Raw genomic sequence first — 11,465 nt, forward strand, 5'->3', positions numbered from 1 at the left:
ACGGGCTTCTTTTCAGTTTCCGTCTACCAAATCCACTCACAAGGCATTGGTCGGCCCGGGGCTATAGTTATTTCCCTTACAAACCCGAGCAACGCCGGGCGATACTGCTAGTAAATCATAAGTGAATAGTTTTGTATGCTTTTATACGGCTGAAATGGCTCTTCCATGATATAACTACAGTCTAGAATCAAGCCCCTTGTCAAACAAGTACAAATCTGCAGATTAGAAATTTTGCAAAATGCGTAGCGATAGTAAAAGAGAGGATAACACTACTTCGTAACATTCTGCGACATGGCTATTAAGACGTTAAACTTTATTAGGTGTAAGGAATTTGAGCTGGCCTCGCTGTGTGGTTAGAAGTTTGCTTCTCAACACACATGGTTCCAGGTCCAGTCTCCCTATACATATAGTGTAAAGGTGCGTAGTCTAGTGGTTAGACTGTCACACTCACGATCGGTAGATCATGGACCCGATTCCCAGACTGGGCGGCGTGTTGTGCTCTTGAACAAAATACTTCATTTCACGTCGCTCCAGTCTCCCTTTGGGGAAGCGGGGAATGTTAACCTGCTCACCTAGCCGGGTAGTGGCGTTATTCGAATGCTAAAACGATGCAAAGCGCATTGTGACCAGCAATGTGTAACAACATCAGACTCATCTGTTTTGGAAGGCCTGTGAAGGCCCTGGGCAGTGTTTCTCCCTTTAGATCTAGCAAGTAAAAATAAATAAGGTAAATAAAATAAAACATCTCAAGATTTGACTAATATCTATTTTGTTACTTCGTGAGGACGTTTATGCATCGTTCGACCTAAAATCACTCTTTATCGTCCTAAAACACACACATGCATGCACACACACACACACACGCACATACATACACACAAGCGCACATATACACACGCATTGGTCGATGAAATAATTGCTATACAAAAAGACGGAATGGTCATAACTGGAAAGTCTTTTTATTCAGGGTTGATCTGAAGCTAAACGACAACAACAAACCGATGAAAGATAAGGTCTACTTTGCGCAGAATTGGCACTTAGAACGTCAAGGGACGTAAATAATTACTCCAAGGTTTCTATCCCACTTCCAACTCCCACCCGGTTGAATCCCAAATAATAATGACTTGTAAATTGGACAGAAGGTTACAAATTACGGCTAAAGGGAAAAGGAAAGGAGGATGTTGGGGGAGAGGAAGTAGAGGGGGAGGGAAGAAGAAGAAGAAGATGGAAGAAGAAGAAGAAGAAGAAGAAGGAGGAGGAGGAGGAGGAGGAGGAGGAGGAGAAGAAGAAGAAGAAGAAAAAGAAGGAGATGGAAGAAGAAGAAGAAGAAAGAAGAGGAGGAGAAGAAGAAGAAGAAGAAGAAGAAGAAGAAGAAACCGTTTATAATCTACAGTGACGGCAATAGATGCGTCGTGATAGCAAAGCACTATAGATACGGAAGGGGAAGAACATGGAGAGAAAGACGAGGGAAGGGATTCTAACCTGAGGGAGAGAGTGTAGTTGTGGGGAGAGGAAGAGAACAGGAAAGAAAGATAGACAACGTGAGAGAGAGAGAGATGGGGAGAGAGGGAGAGAGAGGGAGAAGAGAGAGCGGTGAGAAAGACGCAGTATTCAAGAAGCTTCCATTGATATCCATTCGTATTTGTTCCGATTCCATGACATGTCTTGAAGTGATTAAACATGTGTGTTATTAGGATTGATGTGTTGTGGTGATTGACCACTAGCCAGTGGGACAGAAGCGGAGAGAGAGAGAGATGGGGAGAGAGAGGGAGAGAGAGAGAGGGAGAGTGAGAGAGGGAGAAAGTGGAGAGATGGAATGGGTGGAAAGGATGGAAAATAAAGGAAATGTTGAAACGGAGAAATAGAAACGGGGAAGGAAGAAAATTGTGTATTTGTTTGCATGTGTGCGTGTCGCAGGGTGTGTGTGTGCGTGTGTGTGTGTGTGTGTGTGTGTGTGTGTGCTTGCGTGTTTGTGTGCCTGTATGACAGAAAGACGGTGATTTTGTGACAGAGAGTGGGGAGAGAAGCGAAAGAGGAAAACTGAAAGACAGAAATGGCCAGCAAACACACAGGAAGACTGACAGACAGACAGACAGACAGACAGATAGACAGACAGACAGACAGACAGACAGACAGACAGATAGATAGATAGATAGATAGATAGATAGATAGATAGATAGATAGACAGACAGATAGATAGATAGATAGATAAGTGAAAACTCAGAGATGTAGAGAGTTAGAGATAGACAGAGAAAAAGAAGGTGAAGATAGAGAGTACGAAAGAGAAATATATAGAGAGATGTACAAATTAAAAGTGAGAGAAAGAGAGATATGCTGTGGATGAGAACGAGAGAGTGAGAGAGAAACAAAGAGAGTGGGAAAGCGAAATAGTGACAAAGACACGTATAGTGTTAGTATGTGAGAGTGTGTATGTGCGTGTGTGTGTATGTGTGTTTGTGTGTGAGTGAGAGAGAGAGAGAGGGGGGAGTAGCGAAACAGAAAGAAGGTGTGTTTGCAATTGAAAGGAATGTAAATCTATGAAGAAAGAGAAAGAGTAGGAAAGATAAAGCAGGCGTAAGAGGAGAGAGAGAGAGAATTAGAAATGGTAAAAGGAGAGAAATGGTTATGAAAGACAATTAACAAGGAAATATGAGAAGCAGAGAGAAAAATGATCAGAATCCATGCAGTCTGAAGAGAGAGAGAGAGAGGGGGAGAGAGAAAGACAGAGAGACAGACAGACAGAGGAGGGGTGGGAGAAAGAAGAAATAGGTATGAAAGTCTAAGGGGAGAGTGGAAGGAATGCGGAAAAGAAGAGAATTAAATAAGAGGAAGGAGAGAAGGAGAAGAGAAGTGCAAATTACGATCATTAAATAAACAAAGCTATAAAACAAATAAAAAAGAATAAGAAAAAAATGCCAAGCGAGATAGAATGGAAGCGGAAGAGAGCGGAAGAGACAGTCCAGAGTGACGTCATACAAATGGTGGTGGGTGGTCGAGAATTAGATACATATTAATCCACTGAAATTTCAAACAGATAACAGGATGATGCAAAACAATGATAAACAATAGCAACAGAAAGAACAGCAACAACAAGAAAATAACAATAACAACGGCGACATCAATAACGACCACAACATTAGCAACAACAACGGCAACAAATAAAAACACCTTAAGCAAAATATGACTAAAACAATGTGACCAAGCAATCAGAAGTCATGCATGGATTGCTGACAATCAGATGATTATTTATTAGGGAATTACTTATGCGCATTTTGCACTCCACCATTCCATTCTGTCAAATATATCTATCCATCCTTCTATCCAATTCCTATTTATCGTCTGCCTTCTCTTTCACTTACACCCCAAACTCCACCTCCGCTTAACTGACTAACACGTGGATGGTAATTGTGTGTGTGGAATATAAATGGCATTTTATATACATGTTAACATTCAAACGTACAATGTTGTTTTTTATAGTTTATCATAATGTATACATCTGGACATAACTCAAAACAGATACTACTTATCTTTCAATCAAATCAACCATTACTTTTCCATTGCCGTCAATGTTTTCTCCATAACTTTTGTTTTCAGTTTCCATTCTCCAATTTTTGTCCTCCATCTTTGTTGTCGTTCCGTTTCTTTTACTGCTCCCTCGGAATCTTATATGTTTAACTTTGTGCTAATCTGTTGTCACTCATCCTCTCGTTGTGCGCAGCTCAATTCCATTTCAATAGTTTTATAGATTTAACAACACCATTTAGTTTTGTTTCATTTCAGATTCAAGTTGATGAGTATCGTTGTTACTTTTTGAAGGTATGGTTCTTCAATTTATATATAAAGATAATTTTATCTATCAACTCGTTAAAGATTGTTTTGATTAATTTTTTTCATGCTCATTCTTTGTGACGCCGTCTCGCTTTATCTTTTCAGTTGTTTTAAATACGAAGTTCAATCTCCTCATACAAGTACCATGTCGTCTGAGAATCAATGGTGTGACGCCAATTTACATTTCTTTATTTACTACAGTTTACGAAGACTTCTTTAATGCAAGCTGGGAATAGTTCTTTAGTTCTTTTATCTTTTATCTTTTACGTATTTCAATCACTGAAAAATCTTTAGTCGAATGAATCGACCCCAATATTTTTTTTAAAGCCTGGTACTTGTTCTTTCGATCATTTTGGTCGAACCGCTTACTTACGAGGACGTAAACACACCAACACCGGTTGTCAAGCGGTAGTGGGGGACAAACATACATACACACGCGCATATATATATATATATATATATTATATATATATATATGATGATGATGATAATGCATTAAGGAAAAGTGGATTCTCGGAGAAGATCCAGTATAATCAAGCTAATTCTATCAATAATAGACCGCGTAAAACTAGAACTAGGAAAGTTTTGTGGTTTAACCCCGCACTTAATATTGCCGTAAAAACTAATATAGGTAGGGAATTTTTAAAACACAGACACATACATATATATATATATATATATATATATATATATATACATGCACACACTCACACACACACGCACATATATATGTGTGTGTGTGTGTGTACATACACACGTAAATACATATAGGCGTAGGAGTGACTGTGTGGTAAGTAGCTACCTTACCAACTGCATGGTTCCGGGTTCAGTCCCACTGCGTAGCACCTTGGGCAAGTGTCTTCTACTATAGCACCGGGCCGACCAAAGCCTTGTGAGTGGATTTGGTAGACGGAAACTGAAAGGAGCCCGTCGTATATATGTATATATTTATATGTACGTGTGTGCATATGTTTGTGTGTCTGTGTTTGTCCCCCCAACATCGCTTGACAGCCAATGCTTGTGTGTTTACGTCCCCGTATCTTAGCGGTTCGGCAAAAGAGACCGATAGAATAAGTACTAGGCTTACAAAAAATAAGTCCTGGGGTCGATTTGCTCTACTAAAGGCGGTGCTCCAGCATGTATATACAAATATATATATATATATATATATATATTATATATATATATATATATATACATACATATATACATATATATACATATATACATGCATACACACATACATATTCAGGATCCAATAGGATCGAGGTATTATTTTAAGAGCAAAGATACCAAGGTATAGTCAAGGACCATATTCCCATATATCAACGTATTTACTAAAGCATATATGGATTTGTCCTTCTAGTTACGCATACGTCCACCAGTATAGACTAAATACACTCAACGTATACGTAAATAAATCGTACCAGAGTATACTCCGGCATGCAATCCACAGTGTGCAGTAGGCTCAAGATCCAACGCAGGGAAGGTTCCGATTGTAGTGTAGTACAAATGATAGCACAGATAGGCTGAAGTTTACTACAGCTGTTTCAGGCGTTGTTTTCTGTTGATGAAGAAAACTGCAGGTTCTAGGTTCAAATTCCGCCGTGCTCGACTTTACTGTTCATCCTTTCGGAGGTCGATAAATTAATTACCAGTTCAACACTGGAATCGATGAAATCAACTCATCTCCTCCCCACAAATTTCTGCCCTTGTGGAAAATTTGAAAGCATTATTATTGTTATTATTATTATTATTATTATTATTATTATTATTATTATTATTATTATTATTATTATTATTACTATTAGGTGGAAAGCTGGCAGAATCGTTAGCACTCCAAGTAAATTGCTTTACAGCATTTCGCCCGTCTTTACGTTCTCAGTTCAAATTCCGCCAAGGTCAAATTTGCCTTTCATCCTTTCGGAGTCGATAAAGTACGTACGAGTTGAGCCCTGGAGTTCGATGTAATCAACTCATTCAAAATTGCTGGCCTTGTACGAAAATTTGGCGGCGAAATGGCAGAAACCTTAGCACGCCGGGCGAAGTGCTTAGCGGTATTTCGTCTGCCGCTACGTTCTGAGTTCAAATTTCGCCAAGGTCGACTTTGCCTTTCATCCTTTCGGGGTCAATAAATTAAGTACTAGTTGCGTACTCGCCCCTACCCCAACATTTTAGCTCTTGTGCCTTTAGCAGAAAGGATTGTTATTATTGTTATTATTATTATTATTATTATCATTATTATTATTATTATTATTATTATTATTGTTATTATTATTATTATTATTATATTATTATTATTATTATTATTATTATTATTATTATTATTATTATTATCATTATCATCATCATCATCATTATTATTGAATGAGAGAGCAGTGCCTTCCATCAAAGTGACACTGGGGTAAAATATTTGAAACCCAATATACCCATCATGACTACCCGTCTGATAAGGGTACACCAGGCACATGCATCACAACCATATGTGCGCGACATGGTGATCCGATATCAAGATAAACAGCACATGACCTTGCAGGTGGGGCCCACTTAGAATATTCTTCTGGTCGAGTAGCCCATCCCGCTCAAAAGGTCCCTGAATAAGGATTGTTTAAGGATGTTGAATGAACCATCCATGTTTCCAAAGGTGACTTATCCAAACCTCTAAGAATTCCTTCCAACACATGGCTATGATGCTCCCCCACTACTTCTGCTCATGATCAGAGATGCACATATCATCAACCACTAAAGGACATGCTCAACTGGATAAGGTCAAACAACTAACCTTTAGCAGAATATTTACTGTAGCCCTTCTTCTTCTTCTTCTTCTTCTTCTTCTTCTTCTTATTATTATTATTATTATTATTATTATTATTATTATTATTATTATTATTATTATTACTTTTTTTTTCTTCTTTCAAACTTGCTTCCATTTCTTGCCGAGTGTCTTCCCGACTCCTAGGGCAAAGAAACTCATAGTATACATTGGTAGGCCATTAAACCAAACTCAATAGTTCGTTCATTTAAAAAAAATTTTTTTTTTTTAAGTTAAATTAAAATACATGAGCAGCAACAGTTCTCACATCGACAATGCTCTTCTCAATACGTGTGATGTACCAGTTAAGACAATCTTTTGCACTTCTTGCAGGGATGGTAAGCCAGGGATCATTCTCATATAATTTTCGGTTCCCTTCTTGATCGTTCCTAGTGCTCCTACGATCACTGGTATTGTAACCGCCTTGAGATGCCACATTTTCTCAATTTCAATGAGTAGGTCTTTATATTTTCTGAGCTTGTCAATTTCTTTCGCTGAGATATTATGATCACAGGGGATGCTCATGTCGATCAATAAGCAAACTTTATTGTTTTGGTCTTTCACAACAATATCTGGTTTATTGGCCTTGATGGTTCGGTCTGTATGTACTGGAAAGTCCCACAGAATGGTTACATTTTCTCCTTCAGTTACAGCCTCAGGGTGTGATTATACCACTTGTCGGCAGTTTTGATATTGTAATGCCGACTTATTAGCCAGTGTAGATATTGGCCAACTCTGTCATGTCTTAATTTATACTCCACTGGTGCTAAGACTTTACATCCAGAGATTAGGTGGTCCACTGCTTCAATCATGTCGTTGCAGAATCGGCATTTTGGGTCTGCTCCATTTTTCATCACATTGGCCTGGTAGTTCCGGGTTAATAGGCTTTGATCTTGAGCAGCCAGGATGAAACCTTCGCTCTCTGCTTTTAGCCCTGAGCTGCGTAGCCACTGATGGGTTTGCTTCTGGTCAACATTAGCTTGTTTGCTGCGGGCCACATATTTGCCGTGCAGAGGTTTCTCCTCCCACCTATCAGCCAATTGCTCGTGCGCTTTTTTCGTTGCCATTATTTTTACCTTCTTTGCAACAATAGTTGCCGTACTTCCCTCGGGTTGTTCAGTTTGGGTATCCTGAACGAGATCAATAGCAAATTTTTTGCTTTCTTTTATGATACAATGAAACTTCTTTCGTCTCTCGTGATTTTCCACGAGCTTTAGCATCCAGTCATTCGTTATTTCGAGATATTTGGCCAGTCCAATTGTGGTTGTTTTGTAAGCTAGTTCAAATTGGATCAGGCCTCGACCTCCTTGGGCTCTGGGAAGGTAAAGGCGATCTACGTCTGCCTTTGGGTGGTGCATCCTATTACAACTCAGCAGCTTGCGTATTTTCCTATCTATATTCTTTACTTCACTCATATTCCAGTTCAACACATTGTAGCTATAAGTAACAACTGGAACTGCTAAGGAATTTATAGCTAACACCTTGTTACGTGCATTTAGTTCAGATTTCAGGACTGCACGAACTCTCCTATAACATTCCTTCCTGATATTCTCTTTCATGCTTGCATGCTGAATACCAGAGCCTTCATTTATCCCTAAATATTTGTATGTTTGTTCTTGCTCAAGCTCTCTTATGACTGTGTCAACATCTAACACGACTGAATTTGTGGTCTTCACTTTCCCTTTCTGGAAAGTGGCCTTGGCACACTTCTCAAGTCCAAACTCCATCCCGATGTCATCGCTGAATGCTTTCACAGTGCGCAATAGGCCTTCAAGTTCATTATTGTCTTTACCATAGAGTTTTAAGTCATCCATATAAAATAGATGGCTTATTTTTTTATTGGCAATTTTATACCCATACCCTGTTCTGTTTAATTCACTTGTAAGGGGTATTAGGGCTATGCAGAATATTAAAGGTGAAAGTGAGTCACCTTGAAAAATTCCACAGTTGATGTTTATATTTTCTGAGGCAAGTACTCCATTAGAGTGGTATAATTGGAGATTCGCATTCCACAACGACATATTGTGCTTCAGGAAGTTTGAAATCACAGGGGAAATTTTGAAGATGTCCAGCGATCTCAAGATCCATGGATGCGGTATACTGTCGAAGGCCTTTTTATAGTCAATCCATGCGGAGCTGAGATTTCTGCGCTTGTTGTGACAGTTCTCAAGGATCATACGATTAATTAGCAGTTGATCTTTGCATCCGTAAGAGCCTCAGCGGCACCCTTTTTGTTCAATGGGGAAAATATCGTTCTTTTCCATGAATGCATATGTTTTCTCCGCCAGGATAGATGTTAGGATTTTATACGTGGTGGATAGACAGGTTATAGGCCGATAGTTTTTTGGAAGGTTGGTTTCGTTATTCTTTGGGAGTAGGTAAGTAATACCACTTGCTAACCATTCAGGTGTTTTCTTTGGGTCTCTCATAATTCCATTGAGCAGCTGAACTAGCTTACCGTGTGTGCATGGGAGCGATGCGAGCCAGAAATTCGGCACCCTATCTTTACCGGGGGATTTCCAATTATTGGCCTTCGTGAGTGCCTTTCTTAGGTCTGCTATTGTGATGTCTTCCCATGCTTGTTGTTGTAAATTTTGGTAGGATCCTTCAGTTTGTATAATCCAGTCTGCATTTATGTTGTACGTCTTCTTGTCACTCCAAATCCTTTTCCAAAAGTTTTGAACTTCTTCCATGGGAGGGGGGTCTTTAACGGTTACTTTCTCCTTCCCTATTTCTCTGTAGAATTTTTTGGCATTGGATGTGAACAGATTATTTTGCTTGTAAAACTTGTTTCTCTTCTCAAATCTTCGTATTCTTTGGGCTTTTGCTTGGACTTTTTGTTTCAGCGTTTCTTTTATTGATATCAGTTCTTCTCTTGGTGAGGATCCAAATTTTCTCTTCATCTTTCTTCCTGTTCTGGATCTTACATCATTTCCACATATTAGTTCATTTAATATTGATATTTCCCCTTTCATAAATTCAATCTCTTTTTCAATTTTACTTCTCCAGGTTTGATTTCTTCCCAGGTTTGGTTTTCTTTGTTTCTTCGGGGGCATACAGCTGGTTTCAATTGCCCTAGCAGAAGGGTAAATAATTTCATTTAACTCAGTAAAATCAGGTTTTAATTCTTGTATTATTTCATTTGTTACATAGTTGCCAATTTGGATTTGTTTTTTATTTTGGTTTGTATTTGAGAGTTTATGAAGTGGTTCTCTATCATTCATACTTGTATGTCTTACAACTTCAAGCGTATTCAGGATTTTCTGCCTCATTTCTGCCATAGACTCTCTGTGTTCTTCAGCAAATGCGAGATCTTCAGTTACTGTTGTTTTATCATTTTCCTGGCTATCTTTAACAGGAACAATAGAATTTCTTGTATCTTCAGGCCTTTGCGTACTTTGGTCAGATGGCAGTCTTTCAATTAAGCCTCGTGGCGGGCTATACTGTTCATCTGATTCTTCATTTCCTTTGTGTCTTATACTTATGTCATTTTCCGTTGCGTGCTTGATCGCGCTTATTTCACTGTCTGTGAGTCTGTTATTTCTAAGGATATCCCTCCTGACATTTGCTAATTTGTTCTCGTCCAAATAGGGCCTACTGTCTTGATTCAGTGTTCTCCATATACTGTAAGAGTTTGCGGTGTGTCTCTCTTGAGATGGCCTACCTAATGTATAGTAATAAGCGTATAATACTTCTTTATACTCTTCTCGAGTCCATTTGTTCCGATTACATTTTTCTTTCTGTGGTGGTTGTGGTGGTGAACTTGGAGGGCTCGAGTTGGGGGATTTCCCGTTCAAGTGACCATCCATGTCCGTATTCGGAGAAGAGTTTGTGCCAGTTGATGACTTTTCGATCCCAGGTTGGCTCTTCCCTGGGGGACGCGCTTCCAGATTAACCATAGGACAAGCGATTTGGTATACTGATTTAGTTTTCCTTTTAGTTTCCAAAAACATTTTGGTGCTACGATAATGTTATCATTTTTGAGCTTTGATTGGCTCGTGGGGAGACGGCCATCATTGCCGTTACAATTATAATCGTACCATTATAGCAGCCGTAGTCGGCTTATTATTGTTATTATCATCACCATTATTATCACTATCATCATTATCACCACCATTACCATCATCATTATCATCATCACCATCACCATCATCATCATCATCATCAATTATATTGTTTTATGTGTAGTCACAGCAGTATCTTATTATTGTTATTTTTGTTTTTTATCATTATCACCATCACAGTAGTGTCTGTCTGTCTCGTTGGTTGGCTTGGTGGTTGGCTGGCTGACTGTCTTCAACGCCAGAGTTCTTGCCTGCCAAATAATACTTTCATATTTGGTTAACAATAGAGCCGAGGTGAGGTTTGTGTTGGCTGAACTCTTTGAGTGTGTGTGTGTGTGTAGATAGATAAATAGATTATCAGCACTATTACTATCATTATTATCATCATCACCATCATCACCATCACCATCAGTGATATTTTTTTTTTTTTAGGTGGGGTCCTATCGGTCAAAAAAAGTTGAAATGTTTACTACTATTAGCCTTAAGAAAAATTAAGGAAGGGCTGTTCTGTATTGTTTGTGAATAGAGAAGTTGTGTCCGACCAGAGAGAATCTTAGCATCATTATTTTTTTCTCCATGTGCGTTTGTGTTATTGCAATAAAAAGTGTTTGTATATTTCGTGTAAGGTAATATTGTGGAGGTTGAAGTTGACTTTTCTAGAGTTGTTTGTAGTCAGTTAGAAGAACAGGTGTGTTTTTGCAATAAAAAGTATATGTTTACATATATTTGAATATTCAGAGGAGGAAGCAAAGAAAAGTAAA

This window comes from Octopus sinensis, linkage group LG3 (genome assembly GCF_006345805.1).
Source record: "Octopus sinensis linkage group LG3, ASM634580v1, whole genome shotgun sequence".
In the NCBI taxonomy this organism is placed as follows: Eukaryota; Metazoa; Mollusca; class Cephalopoda; order Octopoda; family Octopodidae; genus Octopus; species Octopus sinensis.